General features: G+C 44.0%; 1 protein-coding gene across 10 annotated transcripts in view; it reads left to right on the top strand.

Annotated features, from left to right (window-relative positions):
* HIVEP2 (HIVEP zinc finger 2) overlaps positions 1-16,414 on the top strand; it is a 144,629-nt gene that overhangs the window by 84,577 nt on the left and 43,638 nt on the right. For all 10 annotated transcript variants that reach the window (XM_072855990.1, XM_072855992.1, XM_072855988.1 and 7 more), the window contains one exon: positions 5,293-5,390. The gene's annotated coding sequence lies outside the window, so the exon portion shown is untranslated. The remainder of the gene's footprint in view (positions 1-5,292; positions 5,391-16,414) is intronic.

The raw sequence follows: 16,414 nt of genomic DNA, 5'->3' as shown, positions 1-16,414 counted from the left end.
TAATAAAGCGAATCACCTATGTGTAAAGTAAACAAACAAACTTCATAGGTGATGTTCCAAAAGTCATTTGGCATGATATATCTTTTAGGCAAATTTTGTTCTGATTGCTAACTTTCTGCAGAGCCTGAGTGACAATAAAGCCAGCATATGTTAGTAACATATGTTAGTAAATATGGCTATTTTTATTTATATAATATGTATACATATGCACATATGCATATGCACATATGAATACATACATGTACATGTATACATACATATATTTATGTATATACACACATGCATGTATGCATATGAATTCATGCATGTATAAATTTCAACAAATTAAAATTTTACAAAGATTTCTTGGTGCTCTTTGCATCCAGATCAGCAACACGGTGCTAGCATGCAGGAACTAAAATACCAAAATTAAAAAAAGCTGTGAATAAACAAAAATTAAAAGGGCTATCACACTCCTATTGAGAAAAATGTGGAAAACAAAAAAAAGCATAAATGCTGAAAAATAAATTGGGCTTCAAATGTCTTTCTGCTTTAGTAATGAAGACAAAAATGTTTACAGCATAGAGACATTTGATTCAAAAAATAAATTATATCCCTTTAACTTTGGAGGTAGTTCAAGATTTGATCCATTAATTTCATCAAACTGCTTGTAGGAAAGCATATTTCTGCAGTATCAAGAGCTGTCAGAATGACCTGGAATTAAGAGGGCAAAGGTAGAGACACTGTAAGTATTTTAATTCAACTATTCATAGATGATTTGTGCGAACACATTAAGAACACCAGAAAAGTACTGGGAATAACTTTATTCCACTTTTTCCAAATTCAATTGCATATGGTATGATTGCATTTGATCAGGACATGAATGTCATTTCTCAGATGATTGTGTTCTGCCATTGATCATATGAAGTCAATTTAAAGTATGACATTGCTTTTACCTCCCTTGAGTAGGAAGACATTTTTACTTCTAGAGTTAGCTGCCGTAGCTATCAAATTGTGTGTATAATAAATTGTGCTTTGTTTAGAGAGCGATAACTGTAAAATATTGCCCATTCAGAGAAAAAGTACTGAGATTGAGATTGATGCCTGGAGCTTAATGCATCATAGCTGCAATCAAGCAAATTTTAGACTTCTTACTTCTCCCATTACAGACCGTAATTCACAGAGTTCTGCAGACTTTCTGTGTTTGAAAAGGAGAAAGGGGGCAAAGAGAGCATTAGAAAATCCACACAGACTGGGTTCACAGTCTCGTACGCAGTCTCGTACAGAAGCACGCATGGTCAATTCATTGTATTTAGTAAGAAAACATCTATAAAGGGGAATTTGAACCCATGGAGAAGAAGTGGGAGATTTGCATATAGCCTCACTGCTTTGAGTTACCAGCCATGAATTCAAGCCTTTGGGTGGTACGCTACAGAAGCGTGCACATTTTTCTACCTGTGTTGCCTGGCTCTTCTTTGGTACGAATTATCCTATGCAGTCCTGGAACCTGGCTGCAATTTAAATGGCACCTGGCTTTCTTATAGACCTGGTCAAACTGAGGATTTAGGTAAATTCCCAAACCGTGGTAAAGTACAGCCTGTGCTGGAATGCTATCAGCTGCAAGCCAGTTAAGGAGTAACACAGGCATGGCTTTATTTGCCCTTTGTACTCTCGAGGCAATTTCACCCATTTATTGTGCTATTTCAGAACCTTCGAATAATTAGCAGTAAAATAAATATTATCTAATTGCTTTCCTTAAACTTTAGTTTTAGGAATTTTATTTAGTATAAAATATACATGAGATTTCTGATATTTTTTACCTTATAAAGAGCACAGGCATTTTCCTGTCACCCCCCTACACCCAACTGACCTTACAATGTCAGTGTAACAGATAAATAAGAAGTAATATTAAAAAAAGTCCTTGTTCTTGTTGATCCATGAAATGAATTAATCTTTATGGTCAGATGATGCCGATGCCTACTGCTACATTTTTGTTTCACCACTGAAGATGTAGTTCTACAATTACAAAATGATTACAGGAGTTGCCAAGGGAGAAGCTAGCAGTCTTTCAAAGGCAGATGGTGTAAGAGTCATTATCAGAGCACTTCTGCCTGTGTGTTTCCAGGCCCTGTGTAAAAGGCCAATCCCTGAGTGTCCGAGATACAAAGTTCAAACTGAAAAAAACTCTTCCAAGCAGTAAGACGTGCCATGCTTCTCATACTCTCATTTTCCTTCCGATGTGCTTGCTTAATCTTAGTCTCCATGGATGGCAAACAACGGCAGCAGATTAGGAGAGTTGTGACTAGATGACCAAATACTAGCAAATGCTCAGCAGTGGTGGTTGCATTGCTGCCTGTCTTTGGTGGGCAGTCGTTGAAGGCACGCTCGTTTACTTTTGCTGCCAAAGAACCAAGGATTGCACAAATTTTTACTAATGAGGTGATAAAAGCAAATTAAAAGTTCCTGGGTTTAGTATCACAACAATGCCTTTGGGAGCTTTAATTGGGCAGTAAAATCCTGTTTGACGACACACGCATTATCTGGGGTTGTTAGAGACTCTGCAGGTTGGCTGTTCCCTCAGACCGCGTCCTGTTTGCTAGCGCCAGCGCTGCTGTAAGATGGTAGGTTAGTAAGGAGATGCAGTAGACTGCCTAGACAAAATCGTACTGTCCTTAACCAGGTCTTGCTCTGGATAATATTTTGCCTAATTGTAAGTAACGATTATGCTTCTTGAAGACTCAGAAACTCATCCAGCCTTCACTGAAACCATGGGGAGTCTTTCACACTTGGATCAGATGCTAAGGGATCCCTTGAGGAACGCCATTGAAGACAGTGAGGTTACCACAGCGAGAGGGAAGATGCTGGCTTCCATCAGTTAAGAGCTAAAAAATAAATTAGGAAAAACAGAATATAGTGTTCCTCATAGATTTCAGTTTAAATACTCCTTATGAAGCTGGAGCAGCAGCAGTGTGACTTTGTTTCATAAATTACATCTTTCAGTTACCGCTTCATTCTCTTTTCATGAAAGTCCCCTTTGCTCTTGCCAGGGTGCTATAGAGAGGATTTAGTGTAAATGAGAATAAAGGCCCTTGTCTTTGGGTTGCGGATTAGATAAATCGATTCGCAATGCACGTTAATTAAAAATAACTGTGTAAAGCGTAGCCAGCATCACTAAAGCCAGTGAGGCCTGTGAAAGCACAGGGCGACCTGCTTGGGGGCTGGAAGGTATCCAGGCCACACCAGGGAGAGGACACTACAATCCAGAGCACCCCTAGGTCCTACTGAAGGATGGGAGAATAAGGACTCATGACTTTGTTGCTTTGCTTTGTTTTTTGACTGGAACTTTTCTCAGGCCATTTGTAAAAATAGCGAGTGAAATACTGCTAAAACCAGAGTTTTGCCCTTGATTTCAGCCATGACAAGGTTTCACCCACAGATTAAAACAGTATTGGGCCCTGTCTGTTCAAAGGTTCAAAAGTGGTTCCTGGCTCCACATCCAGATCATTTTCTAGAAATCTGTACATTGATGTGATAAAGCATCAGGGTCTGGAGCCAGAGCATATGTTATTTTATATACTCAGATGCCTGTGTAGACCGCTGTTGATTGCCGGTCAGTAACACATTATCATTTGCTATTTGTTTTTGTTGCTGATAGCAAACATTACAGGAAAAGAAAGCATAAGCATATGCCTTTTATTGCTAACCGGTTCCAGGCCTGCTTTACCCTTCAGCTTTTGGCATCCCGTTTCCACCAGCTCACACCTGCACTCTGCTAGTGGCAGAAGTGCCGTGCGTTGCCCACCCCACGGTGGACAGGCTTTGCCCTGTGTATGGGGCAGCGTGGGCAGCCATCGCACTCGCTGGAAGCAGAGGGAGGTTTGCTGTTGGCTTTGGTGCCAGTACGGTTACGCCACGGGCACAAATCTGCAAGTTTGGCATGCTGTGTTTGATATTTTCCTGTCCGAGTCCCCTGGCATGCTCCTGGGCTGTAGCGTTTGTAAGCCTCTGAGGAGCAGGTACCTTCTCCTGCTGTGGTGACCCGACTGTCCTGAGATGGTGGCCAGCCAGGGCTCAGCATCACAGCCAGGGCAAAGAGCAGGAGAAGGGGCGACACGAGCTGCACTTCTCGCTGGGACCCTGTGCTCCCCTGGGGTGCTGCTCTGTCCAGGAGCATCAGCCTGGGATGCTCACACTCATCGCCCATCCCTGTCACGTCACCTGGGGTGGCATCTCACGTATGGGCATTCAAGGACAGAGGGAAGCCTGGAAGAAAGCACCTTGGGCAAAATGCGCACTGTGGTTGTCTGTGTGTTCACGCTGGTCTTCAACAAAATCAGAGTAGCTGGGTCTGTTGGAGTGTGGTCACTAGAAGATCACTGAAGGTTCGTTGTCTCAGTATTAATGAGGCGGGCATTTCAGTCACCTCTATTATGTGCAAATTAGGTATGAGTCTCCAGTTCCTGATGCATTGCCTGTATGCCCTGATTAAGGGTAACCTCCATGTATTCAATAACCCCCTCCCTGCAGGTGTAAATAGCGCAGCCTGTAGCTGACGTTAATGAACGTGTCTCCTGGTGCTCTGTGCTTTGGACACACGCACATACATATACTCCTGCATACACACGTACAGCAGGTCCTTTGTATACAGAAAGTGCCTTTCTGTGGTCTTTCCCAGAGTACCAGGGTGATTTTCACAGTGTACGTTAATAACTTATTTTCTAAAACAGACTAGCATCATATGGGAAGGGAATTTTTAGAGGTGATCTCACTTTTAAAGCACAGTGCTAGACGGGAAGGAAGCAGAATGAAAGACAATTGCACTGCTCTGATTTAATAACGGGAAAGTATTTGTGTTTAATTAAAAAATATGTGTTCTTAAATTCTGATTTGGGCATGATCTTTTCAAAATTAGGCAGAAAACCTGGAACTGCAAGCCCTAAAGGTAAAAAGACTACAAAGGCACTTCCGTGCTTTGTGTGTTTACACTGCTTGTTGTATACATCATGTTTGAAAATACATCATTGTATGAACCTTTTGGTCTTGTATCTCTATTGTTTTCACCTCGGAATATATTAGTTGACGTGTATTCTAGCCGACGGCAAGTTGGAAACCGCAGGACAGCTACTGATTGCTGGTGCTACGTTGCTCTGAGGGAAAAAGACCTGAGTAGCAAGAAGGACTGTGACTGAATCTCTGAAGTTCTTACACGTATTGATGTAGCCAACGCCGTAATGTCAGTTAGGTTATGAAATCAAACAGCAGGCTGAATCGACCACAATCCTTAAAAATCTTTCATATTTGTTTTCCAAATAGGTGGAGGAGAGAGTCAACAGCCATATTTGCTGGAGCAGTGAACCAAATTGCCTTGACTGGAACCATTACTCACTTGCACCTTTGACAGCAGCAGCCAGGTAGGAGAGCAATGAAAAGATGGGTTTGAGTGAACTGAGGGAGCGGGCCTGGGTGAATATTTTATATTCTCAGAAGGCTTCATGTGGAAGTCACTCACATTTAAATACTGATTACATATCCTTCTGTTACCACTGAAGTCGGCTCTTGCTGAAATCAGAGGCATTTCTCTTTGGGGGCAGGTTATGCTTTTGTTCATTTGGAATTGCTGTCTTTGCTTTGTCCACATATTTGGTTTGCCACTTTCCCTTCTCTATGCAGTTCTTGCATCAAGCATCCAGGGAGCACACTTTTTGAACCAAATAAACAGAAAAGTGTACTTGTAAAAATACAAAAAGAAATGGTGAGTGGGGTTTTGATATCTGAAACAGGTGGGGTTTTTTTTTTCATTTTTAAATTGTCCTAAAGTATAAGTTGGTGATTTCTGCTTGACCGTCTTGCCATTTCAAGTGCACCATGGGCGATACTGTTCAAGGTTTATATTTTCCTCTGGCTCTTGAATGCTTGAGCACATATAAACTGCTGTTAAGAAAGTGATGACACCGTAGTATAATGACACCCAAGCTAGCTTAAAGTTAGTCGATCCCCAACAGCAGTCTTAGTATGGCATCAGATAGTTCAGAAGCCAGTTTATCTTGTCAAGAAAAGGTCTGTTTTCAGCTGCTCATTGCAGCTCCATGTTTATTTGGGTTGGTAGTCACAGTTTGGACAGGTTTCATGTTGACTTTGTCTCAAGAACTGTGCCTGCGTGCAGTACAGACAGTTACTTCTGTTGCTGTAGGAGACCTGAGGCACTGAGAAACTCCTCTTCTCTAATCTTCTCTGTGTGGGCATATCCTTGATGGTCAGGGGATTGTGTTAGCCCTCAGAATTTAATGAGACTGGCTTGAAATAGTGAAAAGTTGAGAAAAAGTTTGATCTTTCTCATTGGCCTTCTCTTTTTTTAAATTATCCAATATTTATCTGCAACCATAGGAGCTAGGCATATAAGGAAGACACCAGTGATTCTCATGTGATATCATGACCACAGGAGAAGGTGTTCAAAGAAAACACAGAACATATTTTGAGATAAAACCCTCGGGTTCTTCAGAACTTTGTAAATGGTGTTGGACCTATGTTTCATTCTATATATGAATTGAAGGAAGGAATGGAGGGGTGTAAATTGAGATGGGCTATTCCTTGAACCTTTGCTCAAACCTGGAACTGATCCCAAATATTCTGCGGTCCAGGGCGGTGGTATAGCCTTATCTCTTCTTATGGATGCAAGTCCCTGCAATGGAAGTTGTGTCTATCTGCATGGCACTCTTTCCCCTCTGCAGTCTCTGAGAGCTGACCAAGATCCTTCCGTGCAGCCAGGGATGAGAGCTGGGTGGGTGGGAGGGGGGCAAACTGATGGCTGTCAGCAGGGGTGTTACCAACAAACATGTCGTCAAAAAACAAGGCATTGTCCCTGCCAGAGGTCCTGTGGAATTTATGTTGAAAGTTCAGCAGGAAAACAAACTGTCCTCATGCACCCCTGAGCTCTGTTGCCAGTTTGGGAAGCATTAACAGCGTGTGAAATTTATAAGCAGGAGTAATGGAATACTCCTGCAGTACAGAAACCCAGCCACGTCCTGACTCACCAGGCAGGATTTAAGTGGAAAATTGAGAACTTTGGTACACAAGAGCGTGGCAGCAATCCTCTGAAATGGGGTTTTAGCATAAATTTTTCAGGTTTCATTAGCGTGTAACTTAATGGTGCTTCTGTGCATTGGGCCCTTATTGCTGTGGCTCTCTTGTACGCTGAGAATTCTCCCCAATAATGTGTCAGCCGAGTAATGGCACGCTTTTCTTTTTTGTTTGGAACAATTGAATTTTAGAATAGATGCTCTCAATTAACGTAGTGCAGACCAATGTTATTGTAACTATGATAATATGTACCGCTACCTCGTGTGCAAAGGATATTAAGGCAAGCACTTAATACTGGTAAGGTAGTAAATACGCTGTGTGAGCTAATAAAAGGGTCCCATTAGGAAACTGAACCCTATTACTGCCTACTTTACAGGTGAAAGCTTGCAGCCTGATTCCACTGCTAGATATGGGGCAATAGGAAGGGACATTTTCTCTGAAGACAGGAGCATGCAATGCTGCCAACCCAGCAGTCCCCGGTGCGCTGCAAGGGATGATGCTTGCAGCAGAGCAATTGCACAAGCTGTGGTGTGGAGGACTAGCTGCTTGATTTCGGCTGAGAATCCTTTGAAGATACTGGTCCCGATTCTCTACTGCCTGAAACCTTTTGCTATTTATACCTGGGTAAAGTGAATGCCGAGCGAGCATCAAATGCCACTACCCTAGTGCTAAAGGAGCTGTCATCCACTTTGCCCAAATATAAATGACTATGCAAAGGGTGAAGCAAGTTCAAGGTCTCTCTTTTTGTTATGACATTGCCCCTAGATCCTGCTGCTCATTGCTGACGGTGTGAACAGGAGGAGGCTGTGTCTTCATGGCGCTTTGAGCTCAAGATGTGCAGCGCAAACTCAGGGGGAAGCAAGAACACTCATTTCTTGTCCCGCTTAGAGAGAGGAGAAGCATGTTTCTTCTTCCACGTGCAGGAGGTGGCCGAGCGGGACACCCGGGACACCGGGAAAACAAATCCATTCGCTGCTGCTCGGACGGCCGGGGGTGGGAAGAAGGAGACTCGAAAGCGTCCGGAGGAGGCAGAAATGGGCGCTGCGAAGCCTCCCACTCCCCGGGCACCCCAGGCCGCCGCGCCGCAACTGCAGCCCGCGGCCCCGCCGCCGCACAGCCCGGGCGCCGGCGGGGCTGCCGCCTGCGGGCGAGCGCTGCGCGCCGCCGCGGGTGCGCGCCTGCGGGGCGGCGGCGGCGGCTCCGGGGCTTCCCGCGCTGCGGCGGGGCCGCGGCCGCCGCGGGCCGGTGCCGGGCGAGGCGTGGAAGGGGCAAGGCCGCCTCTGCCGCGGCTGCCGCCTGCCAGCCCCTGTCCCTCGGGAAGCTGCGACACCCTTCTGCGGGCGAGGAGGTGCGCTTGCGGTGCAGTATCGTCTTCTCTTTATTTCAGAGCTGCCCCCAAACACAAAAATCGGGACTTGTTTAGTGAAGCCTAACAACTCCGCTTCCTTTTCTCCCCATGCGCAAGATGTGCTTCGTGCATCTCCCGCGCAGCCACAGGCGGCTGGCTATACGATAGCTGGCAGCGCGTTAACGTGCCATATATTGGAAGGACGTGGTCCTTGAAATCCTCTGGCACCGCAGCTACCGCTTTCAAACTAGAACAGAGACAGATAAGGATATCGTGAAGGAGAGATTCGGCATTGCAGAGTAGAAAATTGAATCCTTAAAAAAACGGGACACTTTTGGCAGCATTTCATATCTTGGAAATAGAACCCATACACATTCATGCGTATTTTAAGTAGAATATAGTGTACTGCTATAATTTCTGCTATCTAAGCAAATATCCTGGTAGAGTTATTTAAAAACAGATCTTTTTTTTGTAGCCAGCACCGCACCAATTAAATAGCAATGCTTGCCTGCGTTAGGCATTCTGGGCCAGGATCTGCCGCTGTATGTATACCTGCTGAAGGCAATGAAGACACTCAGGAGTTGACCTAGCACAGAGTGAGGTCATCAGTGGCTGGCTCTTTCTGAGCAGAGCTGCGTCTGGGTTGTGTGCTGCAATGCACGCTGCCGTGGAAGGGACCCATTTAAAAAGCAAGAAATGCAAATCATTTTGAATTATAGGCAGCAGGAAGGATTCTTTCTCTATAATACCTAGATAAACCTCTATTTATGTGGCTGTATACTTTCATAGAATCATAGAACCGTTTGGGTCAGAAGGGACCTTTACAGGTCACCTAGTCCAACCCCCCTGCAGTGAGCAGGGACATCTTCAACTAGATCAGGTTGCTCAGAGCCCCATCCAACCTGACCTTGAATGTTTCCAGGGATGGGGCACCTACCACCTCTCTGGGCAACCTGTTCCACTGTTTCACCACCCTCATTGTAAAACATTTCTTCCTTATATCTAGCCTGAATCTACCCTCTTTTAGTTTAATACCCTTGTCCTATCGCAACAGGCCCTGCTAAAAAGTTTGTCCCCATCTTTCTTATAAGCCCCCTTTAAGTACTGGAAGGCCGCAATAAGGTCTCCCCAGAGCCTTCTCTTCTCTGGTCTTTAAAAATAATCCTGTGAGCCTTGCTTTTTGTTGCTGTGTCCTTATCAGAAATTTGAAGAATTTACATTTTTGAAAAATTACGTAATAGCCAGTGCCCTGTGCAAATCCGTGTGAGCGGAGTCTCTTGCTCACTGACACTTTGCTAAAAAGTTCTGAGACTGCAAAGTTTCAGCCAGCTGGGAATCTCAGATCCATGCTAGCAGTTATCTCCGGATGGCTGCACTCTTATTTTGTACCAAGCCTTCTAGCATCTCAGCGTTTGCATGTTTGGAATGATGATGTATACTGTTCCACTTGTTTTTGCCAGAAAACGTACAGGGCATTGTATGATAAGTTTTGACACATGGTATAGCTCAAAGAAGAGGTGAGAGTATGGGGAGAGAAAAGGGGAAAGGAAAAGAGTACGACAGGAAAGGAAAGGAGTAAGAAAATGCAGCAAGAGGAGTTTATGTCAGTGTAATGAATTCAGTCTGACTGGCAAATACAATTTGATTGCAAGTTGTGAATTTCACTGAATTTGATCCAAGAAAGACACAGCTGAGCAATCTGCAGGAAGCAATCTTTTCCTAGAAGTATGCAGCTCCAAACTGTACAAATTCTTCCACTGGTCGTAAAATGTTTGTGCGCCACTGAACCTGTGTAATCGGATACTTTTGAAGGGAAAGTAGTGTATTGAGACAGTCAACCGAAGAATAACAAACAACATCATTGAATGTAGAGTTTTGAAAGAAGAAAACCTATATAATTTGAAGTTGGCCAATGAAGCCCTAGTGGTAAGGACAGTTAATCATTTCTGGTGCAGCTGTTTCCTGACATTTCTGCAAAATGTTGTGGAAAAATTAATGAAGGTTCGTTCAGTAATGGTTTCAAGCTTGGCTAGTGGAAAATATGACAGTATTTCCATCGTCAATTAAGAACAAGTAAGGCTTTTTTTTCCGTAGGGGAAGTGGTATGCAGTTTGTACTGCACAGGAAACTGTAGACTTGAGAGCAGCTGTGTGATAGTAACAGGTATGCAGAGAATATGGAGGAGAGCCTGGGCCCACTTCTCTTATCACATGTGTTTCAGTGTAGTACAACTATCTCTGTTATATACTGGAAAAGACAGCTTACACTATCTAGCACGTGGGGTATTCCTTCAAGTGTCCAACTCTGAAAATAAATGCCCTTCTTGTCACTTCAGTAACAAAGCTTGTATCAATAAGGTTTTCATTGCAATTGTATTTTATTACTGTGATGTCCCAAAGGATAACTCCTTTAGGTGGAGAGACGCCGGATTTTTTTAACTGATCTCTGAAATTCACGTGGCTTGCAATTTGATCTCGGCGTGTATGATTTTCGCAGCCATGCAGCACGCCTTGGTGAGCACGTGTGGTTGCTGTGCTTCCTGGGTGCAGAGCAGCAGTAGCCCTGCTGTAACTGGCTAGCTGCTTTGTGGGTAGGGGTGGAGGGGAACTCATCAGCCTCGTGTGCAGTATGGACATGGGCTACGCACGTATGCAAACTCGGTATCATGCGTGTGTACGTAGTGTTGCAGATAGCCAAGAAAACGTGGTTTAGAAACACGAGCATGGCCAGGGGGTGCATTCCCATCGCAGATCAGCAGAGCTGAAGGTCACTGTAGCAGCTGAGCAGTGGCCTTTGTCCACTCCTTCACATCGTAGCCTGCAGTGCCTGGCAGGCAGCGAGCTGCCGACAGCCTCCTCAGTGGCACCTTGGGGTTCCCGGTCCTGCCACAGTTCCCCTGTGCTTGAGCTCCTCCAGCTCAGCTTGGTTTGGGGGATGCTGGATCCGCTGTACTGTTGGGTAGGGTGCATGGGACAGAAGGTAGTCAGGAAAGAGGCAATGTCTGCTCTTGAGAAGTTGTGAAGACCAGTCCTGTACAGTCAGTAGAATTAACTTTTTTACTCACAAGGATCTATGTTTTATTTTGTGTTAAAAATGCGTTAGTGTGAAAATACAAGGCTGGTACAGGAATACTGTAAATCACAGCAAATGTGTAGGTGAATGATTTAGGTGCTTAGTACCTTTCTGGACTGTGAGGGGTTGTACAAGCCTGCCTACTCTAATACCTTTTTTCTTCCTCTGACTTTCTGAGATACTTTAAGCCCTGCCATAAATATGATTTCTAGCCTGTTTACACAGTATGATGATTCAGGCTAAAGTGGCTGATAGAAAGAAGATGCATTGTAATGAATGGTTTATGCTTTTCTAATATCGCTCTGTAAAGGAGACGCTTACTCGGTGCTCCTCCTGCAAATTTAGAAGACCCTTAGCAAGCTCACTAAAAATGTTTGTCTTTCTGTAATGTTAGCTGCGGAGCATGTAGATCTTATTGATGGGTTTAAGCCAGTGTAAAACAATTAATAACAATGGAGTTCCATCCACGATTTGTGACCATTCACATAATCACATAAAGTCAGCCCCAAGTTCTCTCTCTCTGGTGCAGTCTACTGTGAGTAGCTTCATTTAAGACTCTCACAAGCCTGCAATCCCTAGTGCCGGTAAATATGTTGCTGAAGTCAACGACATCTTTACCAGTATCAGAGCATTAGGGACAGCTTATATATGAGACTGTAATTAATCTTGATTTGGGACATTCAAAGATTAATCCTTCAAGCATCCCATCTGTAACCACGTGCGTACTGCTGCTGCAGTCAATATACTGTTGTGCCTGCGGTGGGACCGCTTGTGTGCTGCAGGGTAGGAGTAAGGAAGAGATGAGGGCTCTGCTCTTGCAGTTTATCTGATGTGGGAAATCTGAGGGCACTGGGTCAGACATGAGCTGCTTTTAAACTTCTCAGCATGAGGGCTGTGCCTACAGCTGCTTAGGAATTTCCCATAAAAAACAATTTGTCAATTGAAAGTGGAATTTCCACAAGAACAAGTTTTCCACTGGAAAATCTCCATATTGCTATTTTTATTTTTTTGTTTTTGTTTTCCCATGGAAATCTCTGAATGAAATACTTCCCTTTAAGTCACCTTACTCCATGAAGATCTTCGATTAGCCGAACTGAGCTAAAACGGTTTCAGTTGCCATTAAGTTGCATCTGCCTATTATTCCCTCTCATCTCATGGCAACTGGCAGTACAAAAACTTTATGCTTAAGAAGTTTCTGTGGGCAGGTCACCTTGGCAGTCCTCCATGTCCCACACTGTATTGTAGTCACCCTTGTGAAAAAGTCTACTAACTACTGAAAAAACAATGTCAGAGTGAAACAGATTCTAAAAGAGAGGCCCCACACCCTGGGAAACCAGAGGAGCCTTGGCCATTTGTGAGCTTGTGTCTTCGCTGTTCAAACTCAGTTTCTCAAATTTTTGTGTATTTTTTACTGGTTATTTAAAATGTCTGTGGGGGTTGTAAAACTCTTGGATTCCATTTAAGATTCATGGGGAATAAAAAATACATACATTTAAGTGATTGTAAAATTGGCTAAGGTCACACAATCACAGTGCTTGAAGGACTCCCACACGTGCCTTGCTTTATTGCCTGCCCTAACTGTCCCTATGAAAGGCAGCTGGGTAGTGGCTGGGACATTACTGTAGGTGACGGGACACCTGGTGCTGAGCATATGGGAAGGGAGAGAGGAATGCTGCTGACACCAAGGTGTTCATTGGGTCACACAGTGACCTCTTATGGATGAACGTTAAAAAAGAATGAAGGCACATACCACTGTTACTTTCTAAAGTAACAGCTTGAATAGTTCCCCAAGATTTGTAGTAGATGCTGTGTTCTCCTTAAGGTACTGTGTCTCCGGACTTTTATGAATCTTTTTATTTTTCTTGCTGTCCCTCATCGGTTCTTCATCCTGTTCACATTTAGACATGCAGCCAGTTCTACTTACAGCACTAAACCTTTGGCTGTATTGCACGGTGACCAGCTGGCAGATTTGATGATCGTAGCTAGTGGCATGCACAGAGCGCTAGTCCCTGCTGTCCCCAAGGGAGACATGTGCCCCAGAAGGAAATGGGCTGTACCAGAAAGCATGCTGCGTGACAGCCACTGCACCGGAGGAAGCTCGCTATCTACACGAGACTGAAGGCTGGTGCAGATTTCTTCACCTCATGCACACAGGAAGCAGCATGGCAGATGTCTGACTTTCCTTCAGGCAGCCTCCTCCATGCTTCTCAGAAAGGCACAGGAGTTGTGGTTAAATATTACAGTCTAACCTTTTACTTGCTCAGAGACCAAACAGGAGCTAAGTGACTTTAAACCATTAGCTCCATTTTAAGTATCTCTTCCACGGGATGGAGGGCAGTTGACTCTCAATCATGTTATGTCTTCCAAATGAATGACTCAGAGTGAAAATCCTGGGCTGCCCTTACCTACAGCAGAGTACGGTGCCAGTGCATCTGATGAAACAGATAAGTGCAAAAGTCCTCCTCTGTCCCTTGTTCTGCTCCTCTTGTAGGACTCTCTCTGTTTCCCTCTCCCTCTTACTCTGTCACTGGCTTGTTTTGGCCATCGTAATTTTCACTGGGTAGCCTGAATCAGATTTCTGAATGCTGACTGCTGGACCTGAACCTTCTCACTTCTGGGAGGACAGGAGTGACAGCTTATGAAGACCTCACTTGGCTGAGAAATCAGGAGGGCTTTTTGAGAGCTGCCTTAGCCATTAGCCCCACCAGCATCCCTGTTCTCACCAGAGGGTGCTGGGAGCCCCCGGCCCCAAACCCTTCTGCTTCCCCACTGCTCAGTTGCCCTGGTGGTGCTCAGGACGAAGGTGACAGATCTGAATTGAAAGAAGTGGTCATTTATTCTTTTTTTAAATATGTAAAAAATTACCTTTAGGAGATACCAATATAACTCCTTGTCATTGGAGGGAACGCCAAATAGGCTTTCCATGCTAACGGTGAAGACTTAATTGTAGCTGAAAAGCTGAATACAGTTTCAAAGATAACAGAATGTGGCACCACCATTTCCACCTGGGTACTGTCCTTTGGGGAAGAAAATAAAGCCCACCTCACTTTTAATCCCCTATACTAAAAGAGGTGGTGTTCTTCAGTTATAATTGAAACTGGAGATTTCATTCACCTGTTAGAATTTAAAGACTAAGTGAAGGAGGGATCATAACAATTATTCAGACCATTTGGCAAGAAAAAAGAAAATTGGCAAAACCTACATGGGTGACAATCAGTTGTATTTCACAGTTGCATTGCAAAAGCTACAAATGGCCTCAGTTCTAAATTTAAAGACAGGCAGAAATTGTTCTGTTTAGTGTGTCCTAAAATTATCCAGCACAGAAATACTTTGGGGAAGTGTAAAAATTAATTCTCAAATTTTAAAAAGGCAGCTCAAAGGGGAAGGAATGCTGATGTGGAAGTATTAAATAAATGCCATCTCGGTAGCAATTTTACCAAGTGTAGGGAAGAGTCATACACTTCACGTCCTTGTTATAAGATTCTTGGAGAAAATACTCCCACTCAGATAGAAATTCACTGTAAACAGCTCTCTTGCTGTTAGAGTTGATGTACTTTTGAGGATGCAGTGGCTCTTAGAAGGAGCGGAGCGCATTGTGCAATAACGTGACCTTATGTTACATAGACACTTCCAGTTTTGGAATGTGAAATGTCTGAAACTGGGAGTGGGCGGACAAGAGGTGGAGCCAGCCAGGAGCCTGGGTGGCTGTGTTTCTGAGAAACTCTCTTCTGCTGGTGAGTACTGCTAATTTGCCAAGCGTATGGCTAAAGCCCTGAATAGTGCTAAGTCGAACCACTAAACAACATCGAGTCACACATGGATGTGGAGCTATAGGGTGGTATTTTGGAAGTTAAGCGTGCAAAACTTAGTTGAAAACAAGGCTGAATTCTTTCAGACCCGAAACCACAGCCTCCCAAAATGCGTCAGAGACTCTTGATGCTGCAGCGAGGTCAGCTTCCCTCCCCCCCCACCTGTGAGTCAGGACAACTCTATTAAAGGAAGCTTTTATTGGAAGCTGTCAATAGAGAGGTAGACAACATGCAGATGGTGAGGACACAGTGGGAAAGAGTTTGGATCCTGTGCCTGGATAAATGGTCACCAACAGGGAGAAGACCATTTTTCTGGAGAACAGAGGGATACTGAGGAAGGAATAGTATTTAAGCAAGAGGTAGGTTCGCCTGATTTCACCTTCTCTCTAATTAAAACTAGGATTCAGAGTCCACTCAAGCTGGCATTGTATCAATTTCTCAAGGGGGACAAAGGCTAAGTTTCTTGTGGGCTTGACACCCTCGGTGCTTGTCCACAGTTCCTTCTGTACCTACTTTTGCTGAAAATCACAGAAAAATAATCTTAGAGCCGCTCAGTTCACTGTAGAGATAAAAAGAAAACCAAGGAGGAAACAGAAGGTATTGGATGGATGTGAGTTTCAGCGGTGTGATCTTGATTTTCAGGCAATGCAGGCACTTTAAAATAGAAACTTTCTGTGGGGTAGTCATGCACTTACTCTTTCCTTTGCTATAAATCCAGACCTGCTCATGGGTGGATCAGCACTACTGGGACTTAAAAATGTCAGTGAACAATGCTGTCCCATTTATATTAGTGCTCCTTTAACTTTTTCCTTGTTTGTTATTGCTGTTATTACCTGGACTGCTCTAGCAGAGTGTTAGCATAGATGAAATTCCTGTAACAAGCAGCATTTTAACAACTGGGACCTGTGGTTTTAGATGTGCTCTTCTTTTAATGCTGGCAGGTGCTCTGTGCTTCCTGAACTCACTGTTGCTGCTACCGGAGAAGAAATATCTTGCAGCAGCTTTGTGATGAAAAAGATACCTCTAGAACTAACTTACACTGTCAGTACTTTTATTGTTACTATGTGAGATGGCTAGCAGACGGAAAGAGATCCTGGAAATCAGCTGTAGTTATTTAATTCATGACCTG

The sequence above is a fragment of the Ciconia boyciana genome, chromosome 3, assembly GCF_034638445.1.
Source record: "Ciconia boyciana chromosome 3, ASM3463844v1, whole genome shotgun sequence".
Classification (NCBI taxonomy): domain Eukaryota; kingdom Metazoa; phylum Chordata; class Aves; order Ciconiiformes; family Ciconiidae; genus Ciconia; species Ciconia boyciana.
The sequence above is the reverse complement of the archived record's forward strand: the minus strand, read 5'-3'. Positions and strand labels throughout refer to the sequence as shown.